Here is a 13,462-nt window from a genome sequence, read left to right as displayed (position 1 = left end):
AGCATGCCCGAATAACCGTTGACTGAACTGTGCGAACAAACCTTAGATGCTCTTTTCACTGTATTGTGAAATGCTAATAGTCTTTAAAAAGCTTTAATAGTTCGGTAAGTAAATTGTGAAAAAAATATTCCATGGACATGTTAAGAAATGGGTAGAACACAATAGGAATTCATGCATCTAGTTGAGGCTGTTGTTTTTCTTTTTTTTTAAGGCCCATGCGTTTTTTTCTGTTTGCCCATAGAGGGCAATCCAGTCCTAGGAATCGGTGACATCAATTTGACTTCTCACTAACATTGGCGAGTCAAACTGTTTCCTGTCTTATTTTTTTTAGGCTCTTATTGAGCATCCGAGAGTCCAATTGTGGCTGTGTTCCTTGAAAAGTAGATGCACGTAACCAAGATCTTTTTTTTTTTTTTTTAAAAAGCTGAGAGCATAAAATGACAGGTTAGCACAAAATTTTCGCGGTTCTGAACAAAGTCTTTTACGGAAAACTTGCAAGTGCGTGAATGGGCTCCTTATACCACACTTAAGTGTTTGCTGGCATGAGCAAAAACTGATGGGCACAGTGCCAACTTTGATTGAGGTTATTAAAAGGTGGCAGTTGGCGAGTGGCGGGAGATGCAGCGAAAGCGGACAAAGAGAAAGATTAGGTCAGAATGAGATAGGTGAGAGACTAAGGAAAGCAGATAAGGGATAATGAGGTGTTCACAGGAATGGTGTAAAGAGAAAATAGCGAGAGTGGAATTTGTGGAAGAAGACGTGAGATAAAGGTTAAAAAAGTATGATGGGAACATTACGGTGTATGGCACTGGCTCAGCAGAAGTGAAGGGAGAAGCCAGAGTGGAATCTGAAAACTAGGACGGTGTGCGATGGACAACAGCGCACCAGTATGTCGCATTGAACCAATTTCAGGTCTGGTAGAAAAGGCTTAAATCTTGATCTGAAAGATGATTGACAAGTGTGGGCTGCTAGGGTCAGCAAGAGTTTCTTTACTGGCCTAAATACTATATATAAGCACTGGCCATCATTTCCAAACTCAGTTCTAATATTCGTAACATGAAAATGTTCATTTCAAAGCAGTACGTTTATGCGGGAGCAACCTTTTTTTTTTGGACCAATCAGATTCTAGCCTCCATGTTGACATGGCCAATTCAATGTGCCTGCGGCCTCCGAAGTGGCTGTAACTTGCTGTCAGGTTGGTCCAAATTGACACTCAAGAATAACCAAAAGGAGGAGACAGGAGACTCGATTCTGGTACCAGGAGGGAACGAGGAGAAGCGTTCGGTTTCAGTTCTCCACACGGAACCCTAACGATCTCCCCCTTCACCTCCTCATTTATTGGGAAAAGCTACTACATAGGTGTGTCCAACCTAAAGGGTGGGGGCTGTTGAACACACACTGAACTTGTTTGACTATGTGTGTGTATGTGAGTGCAATTTACGTACATGTGTGCAAATAGACATAAACATCCCGTTGCAGCTGGTGTTGATGTCTCCATTCACGGTTCAGCCTTGCTGGCTGTTTAGTCTTAACAGTTATCTCTTCCCAGCCACGTCCTCGGAAAGGTGGTTGCGACCCTAACTTCTCACACAGTACAGTAAGCAAAAGTGAGCACATAATGAAGAACATATAATGATTATAGATGTGAGTAAATAATAAAGGATAAATCTTTATTGAAAGCATAAGCGTTCTTCATTGCAGGCAAAGCCAACTAATGATTGCAAGCATAAGCGTTCTTCTTTGCAAGCAAAATCAAACTATACTGACAGGCAGAAGCATTCTTCATTGCGAGCATAAAATGACGACACGAGAATCAACCGAATAATACGTGAATGTATGATTACTAAACAATAACAAATCCAACACTTGCGATTCTATCAGAAAGATGGAAAATACATCTCTAGCAATCTTGCACGTGAATGCGTCCTTGGTGGGTATCCTGTGTTATAGTTACATGTAGTATGTTTTTGTCACGGGCGGCCCAGAGGACGAATGGTTAGCGCGTTGACCTCACAGTGCAAAGGTTGTGGGTTCGATCCTGGCTCTGACCTTCCTGTGTGGAATTTTTGTGGACTTTGCATGTTCTCCCTGCACCTGGGTCGGTTTTCTCCGGGTACTCTGGTTTCCTCCCACATTTCCAAAATATGCATGGCAGGCTGATTGAACACTCGAAAATGTCCCTGGGTCGGAGTATGAACGCGGATGGTTGTTCGTCTCTGTGTGCCCTGCGATTGTCTCGCAACCGGTTCAGGGTGTCCCCTGCCTACTGCCGGTTGGGATAGGCTGCACCCCCCCCGAAGTGCATTCGGTCTAAATGTTTGCTGGTTAGATAAGAAAACTATTTAGGAGTCAGGACACATCGCAATGGACAAGCTTCGATATGCTTGTGGTTTCAGCTCTAGTGGATTTTTATTTTTTTTTTAAATATACGCTCCTAAGCACCTATTCAGGATTGTGGAAAGCCGGAGTCTGTCCAAGCTGATTTCAGGTGAAGGGCAGACTACAACCAGAGAGTGGTCACCAGTCAATCACAGAACACGTAGCGACAGATAAACATTCACACTCACATTGAAACCATCTCCAAGTGGTTTGCGACACTGTCTGCGTGGAAGTCATTATTACATTCGTGATTCGAATGTGATTGCAGTACTGGCTTGCAGAGGAAAAGATTACGGGACTGCCTGGTGTCTCAGACATCCATGTCTGCTGCTGTTGTTTTTTGGGCATTTGTTTCTTGCTGAGGACCACATGGACCAAAACGACAAGTGAAAAAGAAAAAAATATTAAGGTCTATTTGAGAGGCTTTTATTCCATCATTTTGATGGTTTGATTTTTATCAACTGCTTTGCTGCAACATAATTTACATTTCTTTCTCTGATGCCACATGCTTAAACGTGGGGTGGTGAAAGGTAATTCCTGTTTGGGTTCGGTGTGTTTTTTATTAGCAATAATGAGCGCTACGACTCTATTGCTGAAGCAATTCTTTGCCTCTTGAAACTGGCTCCATCATTTTGAACTAGAAATTCTTTACAGCTTTACATCAGTCCCACAACCCCTCATGTCATGACAAATGTCAATTTGGTGAGGGGGAGGCGTCGTAAGAAATATGTAAACGTCACATTTTCTGATTCACTGACACCACAAGTAGGACTGTAAATCCGAGCGCTGATGGGAAATCAATGTTGTGCATGTGTGAGCGGTGAGCAGTTGATGCTTTGGCTGATGAAGGTTCAGAAATTATTGTCACGTGGAGACACTAGCACCCGTGATGTTGGTGGCTTGAGCAAAATAACCGCCTAGAAAGGTAGTGAAGATACTGAAGAGTGATTGCTCCCTGAGGGGTGAATCAGACACAGAGGGGAGAGCGATTCTGCCCAGAGTGGAGATGTTTTATAGACTGACCGTAGCCTGCGCACTTCGAGAGTGACCCTTTCTTTCTGCTGCCACTCAGGAGTCAGAATACTGCTCAGGCGGTGGCTGACTCTGCAATCATTTCATCCCCGTTCCATGCAGTGTATGGCCGTATCACTTCAATTATATCGGTTGATTATAGATTGTTTTGAAGAGAAGGACAAACAAGATGCTCCAGAGACATTTTCCACGCATCTGGTGACATATCCGTTGCCTCCAAAATTCTTGAACTAATCAAGGATTATAAGTTGCATTTAATTACTCTGGATGAAACATGGCCATTAAAGAGGTATTCGGGTTGCAGGAAGGAGAAAAAGGTATCGCCCCCTTTATTTTTAAATTTTGGGCTGCTGGCTAAAATAAAGCCTCTGCTTTCACAAACAGCACTTAAAAATAATTTATTTTGTATTACTGTAATGCACTTTAATTTGGAATCAGCCAGTCCTCCCTCAGGCATCTCCAGTTGGTCCAAAATGCTGCTGCTCGCCTCTTAACTGAAGTTTGTGGGAAGGAGCACGTAACTCCAAATCTGGACACCCTTCACTGGCTGCCTGTACATTTTAGAGATTCTTTTATTTGTTTTAAAACCTTCTTTTTTGCATTGATCACTCTGGAATAGCCTTCCAACCCAGCTGAGGTTTAACCAGAATCTGGACTCTTTTAAATCAGGCCTGAAAACCTTTACAAAGGCCTACCATTTTTAATAATATGATTTTTAAACCTGTTGTTTTGTTTGCATAACTTTTAACCCCCTGGTTTCCGGTTTCCCTTGCTCCATTTGTGCTCGAGTCTGCGGCTCAAGGATCGGTCTCTATGCCCACGAGAAGTGGCACCAGCGACAGTCGGTGACACCCCACCACCCTACCCATCCTCCCCTCCCTTGGAGCAAGTGTCATCATCAGACATGATGGATAGCTAACTGACATGTGTGTGTGTGTGTGTGTGTGTGTGTGTATATCTATATATATTATTATATATATATTGCGCGTCGTCCCGCACGCGGTCTGTCCTTCCGTCTGTCCCTTTTCAAAACATACCTACTTCACCGCGCCGCTGCGCGCCGCCACTGCGCCGCTCAGGCAGTGGCTCACTACGATCGCGCGGGCATCTTAGCGAAAAAATGTTGTCTACCCACAAGCATTGCAATAAAATTGTTAGTTATTTAGTAGAGCTAAACATCTCTTTATTTTCGCGATAAGCAATGAAGATGAACAAAAAGTTGAACCAAGCAACAACACTTTTGTGGGCCGAAGGCCCACCTTACCAGCCTTCCGCAGGAACTAGCTGATGAGCCGCCCGGAGGGCGGCGAACCAGCTGGTGTATGTATAAATATATATATACATGCATATGAATTTGAGATTTTTGTGATTAAAATACTGAAAAACAATGAGCCTTGAGCAGCACACTAAAAGATTTAAGTGTTGTGTTCATCCTAATCAGTTCCTCTGTGGAAAATCCATCCAAAGTCAGTAGGTGTGAACAACGTAATTGTAAGTCTGCGCAGTGGGGGAGGACCAAAGAAAATATTTTGTTTGGTTTTCCAAGTTGGATCCCCATTGGTGCTTTCAGAGGCGCAACATGTGTGTGTGTGTGTGGTGGGGGAATGAGGTGTTATCTAATCATTTGTTCAATTGTATTTATTGTTGTAGCAGTAATACCACATGTGGACAAAATCCCTTGTGTCTCATGGGCTCATTATGTTTGTTATTCACCAGCCGGCTGTCTGCCCATATTCCCAAATCTTAGGCTACTATGCCACCACCCCCTCATTTGAAATCAAGCTGCTGGATGGAAGAGGTTTCCCCTGAATGTCCCCACATTCCATCAACAGCTCTCCTTGGGCGACACTCCTGCGGAGTTCAGAAGCCGTCAAGGAAGGAAAGGCTGAATTGATTGTCATTGCAGCCAATTCCGCCAATACAAGTCAAGATGCATCTTCACAATCACATCTACACATTGTAGTGGCATCTGTTCAATCATACGTCCTGGACCATCTACCCTCCTTTCTTCTCTGTGTTTGTGAAGCAACTGAAGCTCTACAAAATGAACAGAACGCTTCTAGAAGCACCACATGCAAGCAATTATGGGCTTTTTGATTTCCTTTTGAAATCTTGAAGACTGCTTTGAAACTGTCCATCGATCCGTCCATTCTCGACCGCTTATCGGGGGTTGGGTAGCTGGGGCAGCAGATTTAGCAGGGAAGTCCAGACTCTGCTCTCCCCAGTCACTTCTTCTGGCGTTTCCTGGTGGATTGCAAGGCTTTTCCAGGCCAGACATGCTCTCTCTAAAGTGTCCAGGGCCGTCCTCGGCGCCTCCTACCAGTGGGACATGCCTGGAACAAAACACCAGGGAGGCTTTCTAAACAGATGCCCGAGCCACCTCATCTGGCTCCGCACTCCGGCCAGGATCTCATCCCTGACTTGGAGAGAGGACTCTACCCATTTCTGACTGAGGACCATGGTTTCAGATTTGGCGGTGCTGATTTTCCTCCCAAACCCTTCACACTCGGGTGCGAACTGCTCCAGTGAGAGTTGGAGGTCACGGCTTGAAGAAGCAAATGTCACAACATCATTGCAAAAAGCAGAGATGCAATACTTAGGCCACCGAAGTGGACACTCTCAACTCCTCGGCTGGGCCGAGAAATTGTGTTCATTAAGGTTATGAACAGAATCTGTGACATAGGGAAGCCTTGGCGGAGTGCAACCCTGACTGAAAACAATTCCGACGTACTGTCAGTAATGCAAACCAAACTCTGACATCAGTGATACAGGGATCGAACAGCCATCTCATGGGGTTCGGTACCTCATATTCCCAAAGCACCCCGCACAGAACCTTCACACACAATGTGGACACAATCGAATGCCTTCTCCAAGTCCACAAAACACATGTTGACTGGTTGTGCGACCTCCCAGGCACCCTCGAGGGTGTATAGCTGCTCCACTATTCTACGACTGGGATGAAAACCACACTGCTCCTGAGATTCGAGTGCCGACAGACCGGCCACTCCAGCACCCCTGAATAGAGGGCTCCGTCCTTTTGGCAATTACCCACAATGCACACGAATAGACTTCGTGAATGGCTTGTTTATAACAGCCCTCCAATATGGCCACCGGTAGTGCATTGTGGGTAATTGTTAAAAGGACGGAGCCCTCTATAGACCTTAACATGGAGACTATGGAGTGTAATCCCTAGTTCGATGCTCCGGTCCCCCTTCTTAAAAAGAGGGACCACCTCCCCAGTCTGCCAATCCAGAGGCACTTGTTCCCAATGTCCATGTGATGTTGCCAAGGCATTCATTCATTCATCTTCCGAGCCGCTTGATCCTCACTAGGGTCGCGGTGGGTGCTGGAGCCTATCCCAGCTGTCTTCGGGCAGTAGGCGGGGGACATCCTGAATCGGTTGCCAGCCAATCGCAGGGGACACAGAGACGAACAACCATTCACACTCACACCTAGGGACAATTTAGAGTGTTCAATCAGCCTGCCACACATGTTTTTGGAATGTGGGAGGAAACCGGAGCACCCGGAGAAAACTCACGCAGGCCCGGGGAGAACATGCAAACTCCACACAGGGAGGGCCGGAGCTGGAATCGAACCCGGTACCTCTGCACTGTGAAGCCAACGTGCTAACCACTGGACTACCGGGCCGCTGTTGCAGAGGCATGTCAAACAGAAAAGCTCCGTAACATCTCATCCACCCCGAATGTGTTGAAGAACAGACGCGACGAACATGTGAACGTGTGGAAAGAAATACGTTCACTTGACCTCAATATATTCCCTACAGCTCCTGAAAATTGCTTTTGCATCAGCCCTTCCACTTGATATCTCTTTGCCAATCACAACGGACCCAGTAGGCGTTCTTTGCACAGTCAATGTCGCACATGTGCCGACTCAGCAGCTGTCGCCAAAAAGGGAAGGCGGGCCGCAGCATGACAGGCAATCTGTGACGCTTGTCAAGTTGCAATAAAGGCAAAGCCCAGCTGAGTGGCAGAGATGCCCAGATTGTTGTCTGTTTATCCCAGTTGCTCTGTTACCCAAGTGTCTTGGAGCATTAGGAGAAAAAAAGCAGAGCTTTAAGAACTAAGAGAATGTGTGATTCACAAACTAGCAACAGTTTCAACCTTATGCAGTCACTTCAATGCATAAAAAGGTGTTGTGTTCTACTTCCAAGCTTCCACGCTAGTCCTTGTTTTACATAAAATAATGTTCATGAACAAATGATGTTCCACGCAGAAACACACATCCGCCTTTTCAAAAAGGCTGTCAGATAACCTATCATGCACCAAGCACTGATTTGAGAGCCCAGCAAGGGTGGCTTTTGTGCTCCCGCAATTCACCACTGCTTGTCGGGTTTCTTCAAGTGAAGTGAGTAGCAACGGGGCTGCTCGGCCATTGTTGTTTCGACAGGTATAGTAATTGTGTTTTCTTCCTTCCTGCCCCTGTCTGTGTACAGCAGCATCATCGTCCTTCAAACGTCATCATTCACTGACCAAATAGAACAAAAGCGCAACCTTCAGTCAGAGAAACAATGGCCGCTTCTACATGGGGTCAGCTATTGACTGCATTGACTCATTCCATCAACTTCATGATCATGGGTTATGGTGGAATGGACTATATTCATTTTGCAGCCCGATTCTTATTGTAAGGTTACCCTGCAGGTAACATTGGCCCCCTCTAGAATAAAAAATGATGTGATTTAGAGGTCAGGAAACTGCAATTGCTTCCATTTATTATCAAGGAGAACTTAATTGAAAGTCCTTTTCAATCGTATCAGAAATTGTCCAAACATTTGACTGTATTTTAGCCAGTTGGGACACAAAACCTCAATTTTTAAATGAAAGAAAATAAATAAATAAACAATGATGCACAATGGGCGGCCCGGTAGTCCAGTGGTTAGCACGTCGGCTTCACAGTGCAGAGGTACCGGGTTCGATTCCAGCTCCGGCCTCCCTGTGTGGAGTTTGCATGTTCTCCCCGGGCCTGCGTGGGTTTTCTCCGGGTGCTCCGGTTTCCTCCCACATTGCAAAAATATGCATGACAGGCTGATTGAACACTCTAAATTGTCCCTAGGTGTGAGTGTGAGCGTGGTTGGTTGTTCGTCTATGTGTGCCCTGCGATTGGCTGGCAACCGATTCAGGGTGTCCCCCGCCTACTGCCCGGAGACAGCTGGGATGGGCTCCAGCACCCCCGCGACCCTAGTGAGGATCAAGCGGTACGGAAGATGAATGAATGAATGATGCACAATGTGTTTGACATTATGGTCACTTTGCTTTGTTCTTCATTCCAGAACAAGGAAGAGCCAAATCACCATCACGCCTCCACCATTCATAACCTGGTTCCCGACCTGCTGCTCTGAGAACACACATGGTGAGTGAATACATCGGCGCCCAGTTTAGAGCTTTTGAATTTCTGAAACTCAACCAACGGAATCTTGGGAGAATTGGCACAAAGATTAAGATTAAGATATCCTTTATTTGTCCCACACTGGGGAAATTTACAGCCAACTCAAACTGAACCGTTAAGGCGCAGTTGACAGTTGCTTCTGAATGCAAGGGCGACGCACAGAGCAGACCCAGTCGCTTGATAGCACACAGATGTTACAGCGGCGCTCCAAGTAGCACACAGAGCGACACATATCTGATGAGAGGCCTCGTTTGGAACTGCCATTAGTAGGATGTGTGATTTATGGCTCTGTCTGCCTGCTGCCCCTCCACAAACTGCAGCTCTCACTTCACAAATGAATAGAGATATGGCAAAGAGTGCCGCCCTCCTTCCCGCTGCCTCTTGTCTTCTTGCTCAAACATTACACTGTGACCGTCACCCACAGCGATGGAGGAACACTTTCACAACTACAAAGACTTACTGTTATAAAGAGACTGAATGATTGATGGAGATGAAGACACTCTGTATTGGTTTAGAGCTATCTGGAGGAGAGTTTCACAATATTGCACTGCTGTGAATGTAAATGTAGAATGTGGAGAAAAAAAAACATGACTAGTACAGGTTTGCGTGCATTGAATCATTGGAGGCTGGGATGTAATTTGACGCCGATAATTAGTTTCATTATCTCATTTCACCTCCATGTGTCCGGGAAAATGATAGGCAGCAGGATCATTAAGAGACAAAATCAGAGGCACCAAATACAATTATAAAATCCTGATTTATTTATTTTTTAATCTTTCACCCTGTGCACAATGTTAGAAGAATCAAATTTGTCTTTCAGGAATCCAAATAATATAAATAATCAAAATGTGAATATGGAGTGTGCCGATTCCATGAGTTGAAGTAAACATGACCAGGAGTGTATTATGTCCTTCCCACATTTTCATGTCTGTGCAATTAAAAGGATGACGTGGCCAGATGGGAATAAAATGGCACCATTGCCGCTGCGTCGGAAAATGATGTTGATGCCGACGGGATTGAAGTTCCGCTCCCTGCCTGGGCTCTTCCCCATGCCACATCTATCCATCTGTCAAGGCCCCCCAAGCCCATCAATCAAACAGCTGAGTGCAGGTGAGTGGGAGAAGCAGAGAACAACCATTAATCACTCAGGCCTGGACAGCGCTTGGCTGCTTTACTTGTATGCATGTGACCGAGGGAATGTGAGAGACTTTTTTTTTCCCCCTTCAAAATCCTATCAAGGGCTGAAGTTACATCTTCAACACCCTGCTTTTCCTATTAAAAATATCTTTTTATCAGTAGGGATGGAACGATATTGAAAGCTTACGGTGTAGGAGTACAGGCCTCGGGGGTATTGCAGGAAGGTTCACGGTCCACATTTTGTGCATTCTCCCACATGCGACGCTCAGACCGGGTCGCTTAGTGTGTTCGGAGTGATCAATGTTTACTTCACTTCGCATTAGTTCACTCTATTTTTTTTTTTATTGGAAGATTAACGCATGCTCCTGACGTAAACCAGTTGGCGCGCACGGTTGGCTTTTGTTTTTACACAGCCCATAAAAGTCATGTTGGGTGCCTGCATTCACTACACAGGCATTGGCTTCGTAAGGAACACGAAAGTGGAGCGCTTCCAAGCGACATACAGAACACAAAATTACATTTTAAGCAGGGCTCATTATTTTGTACAGAAACAAGACCATGGCGATATTGATGCACTTACAGTGAATATAGGTTTAGTTTAGGTTTTCAGATATAGTTTACAGCAGGACAGTTTTTGCCTGCGAGCCGCATACGGTATTGCAAAAACAGTTTTAGATCTCGACTGAAGAAAATAGTGTGTTGAATGTACTCCATTTTATTTTGTCAAATGGTTGGAAAACATCAAATCATCTAGATCCACATTTTTTAAGTGGACTATACATCTACTTCCAGATTTTATATTTGCTGCCGTTTGACAAAATAAAAGTGAGTAAATTCAACACACCGGCTTTTACAGAGTACATGCCCGAAGTCAGACATTATTTATTTAATATCATTCATTCATTCATTCATCTTCCGTACCGCTTGATCCTCACTAGGGTCGCGGGGGGTGCTGGAGCCTATCCCAGCTGTCTTCGGGCATATCAAGTGATTGATAATGTGGACACCTTAAATGTCAGGTTACATGTTTCGAAGTTGTTCTGTCTTTATGCTGCAAAGCAGGATTGCTGCAGTCTCAGAAATAGTCAGAAAATAAGATAGTATTTGAAAATTTGGTTTAATTAATTGTGGAGTTGAACTTGATAGTATCTGCATTGTTTGTTCCAATGAATTGGTTCTTTTGGGACTGTTCCGTTTTTTTGTTTTTGTTGTTTTTTTTTCCCCCTCTGCCGCCATCATATTGGATGTTATGCGGTTACTCCTGCTGCGTCATCAGAGTGGTTTATATAAATGTTCGCAAGACCTTTGGTTGGCTCATAACGTGTCGATGTCCAAATGTTTGTGATAATGATGTTTGTGAAAGGATCTGAAGTGCACTTTCTTCACAATGAATCAATGAATTTTAAAATTTGGAACAAAAAAGTCGACGATAGGTGGATGAATTTATGTAGGACTTTACTCATTCTGGATGACAAGCCGACATTGAGTCTATAATTCTGTCTGATTACAAATGGTCAGGGCGGCCCGGTGGTCGACTGGCTAACACGGCGGCTTCGCAGTGCAGAAGTGCAGGGTTCGAGTCCGGCTCCTGCCTTCCTGTGTGGCGTTCGCATGTCCTAACCTGCGTGGGGTTTCCTCCGGTTACTCCGATTTCCTCCCACATTCCAAAAATATTAGGTTGGGTTAATGGAACGCTTTAAATTGTCCCCAGGTGTGAGTGTGATTGGTTGTCCGCCTTTGTGTGGCCTGCGATTGGCAACCGGTTCAGGGTGTACCCCGACTACTGCCCGAAGACGGCTGGGATAGGCTCCAGCACCCCCCGCGACCCTTGTGAGGATGGGCAGATCTGAAAATGGATGGATGGATAAAAATGACCATGCCTTTTTTACCTCCTCACTGATGTAGCAGTTTTACCCATGAATACAATTGCAGCACACAGCCCACTTTTCTGTCGCTACACAAAAGTCCCCTCCACTACTCCTCTCGATGTTGCAAGTTGAGCCATGAAAGAATGCATTTGTGCTCAAGTGTGGTGCTGCCTGATCCTAAACAATTCTGAATGGAAGAGTTGAGGCACACAGGATGTCCCATTTTTGAGTAGATGTGGAACTGGCTTTGCGATTTTTCCATTCAAAAGTTGAATACTGCATATGCTGGAGTGTTGAGGATATGCTTATGTTTCTATCACTTGCCAGTTGACTAAAATATTTTTGGGGGGAGTTGACCAATTGCTGTGCTCATTGATTTTTAAAAAGTGTGCTTGCCAGCTCATTTGTCAACCTGATGATAAACGCACTGCACCAGGTATGATTGTGTCATCGGGCGAGTCTGTGAAAGATGCTTACTTTTAGAAATAGGATGTAAGACGTCACCCGTTTGGCAATTCATAAAGAGTTTATGGCCGCTAGCAGACTGGAGAGGAAAACATCCAGTGGAGCAATTTTCTCTCCAACCTTCAGCAAATTAGCATCTTTAAACCTACAGGATGTTGGTTTGGGCTGCTGCGACTTCACAGGGCTTGTAAATCATTTGTGATGTATTTTCAAAAAGGAGAACTGCAGAGAATTCATTTCATCTCAGTAAACAAGATCAATTCTGCCTGATAAAACACTGCAAGCATCGCCACTGCGCTGCTTCCGTTGTCTGAATTACATTAGTGAGGCACTTCTCACTCTGGAAAATTTCTAAACTTTCTGGAGAAATGGGTCTCCAAAAGTCAAATCTACATCATGCACAACATCACGTAAGACCAGGGACATGAATCTGCTTCGAATTTCCATTTCTGAGGCTTTTCTGTAACATCCATCCATTCAACCATGCATTTTCTAATCCGCTTGTCCTCATTAGGGTCACGGGGCGTGCTGGAGCCCATCCCAGCTGTCTTCAAGCAGTAGCGGGATGACATTCTGAACTGGTTGCAAGGCACTTAGATGACCAATCGCCGTGCTCACACTTACACCTCGAGACAATTTAAAGTGTTCCATTAACCTGTCATGCATGTTTTTGTGTGTGTGTGTGTGTGTGTGTGTGTGTGTGTTTTAATGTGGGAGGAAACTGGAGTACCCAAAGAAAAGCCACGCAGGCACGGGGAAAACATGCAAACTCCACTCAGGGAGGCACGAGCCGGAATCGAATCCTACACCTCTACACTGTGAGGCCGAGGTGTTAACTAGTCGATCACCGTGCCGCCCTTTTTTGTAACATTTACAAAAGAACACCCCCAAAACAAAACAAATAAAGAAACAGCCCTAACAAGCGGCCTGGGAAGGATGTGAGAAGAGAAGTTGTGTATCGTGATGAGACTCACTTTCAAAGCAGTAAGACTCCAGCGGTGGCATCGACACACCATAAGCATGTGACAAAGTTAAGCGCCATAATTTTCTTGTTTATCTCTTTTTAGTTGTTGCTGAAGTTGCTTTCACACTTTTATGGCAAGTATAATTGTTAAAAAGGGAGATTTGCCAAGGGCATTTATGAAAGCATGCAAGCTTTGCGTCAGTCGAGTGATGTG

This window comes from Hippocampus zosterae, chromosome 2 (genome assembly GCF_025434085.1).
Source record: "Hippocampus zosterae strain Florida chromosome 2, ASM2543408v3, whole genome shotgun sequence".
NCBI classification, from domain to species: Eukaryota; Metazoa; Chordata; class Actinopteri; order Syngnathiformes; family Syngnathidae; genus Hippocampus; species Hippocampus zosterae.
The sequence above is the reverse complement of the archived record's forward strand: the minus strand, read 5'-3'. Positions refer to the sequence as shown.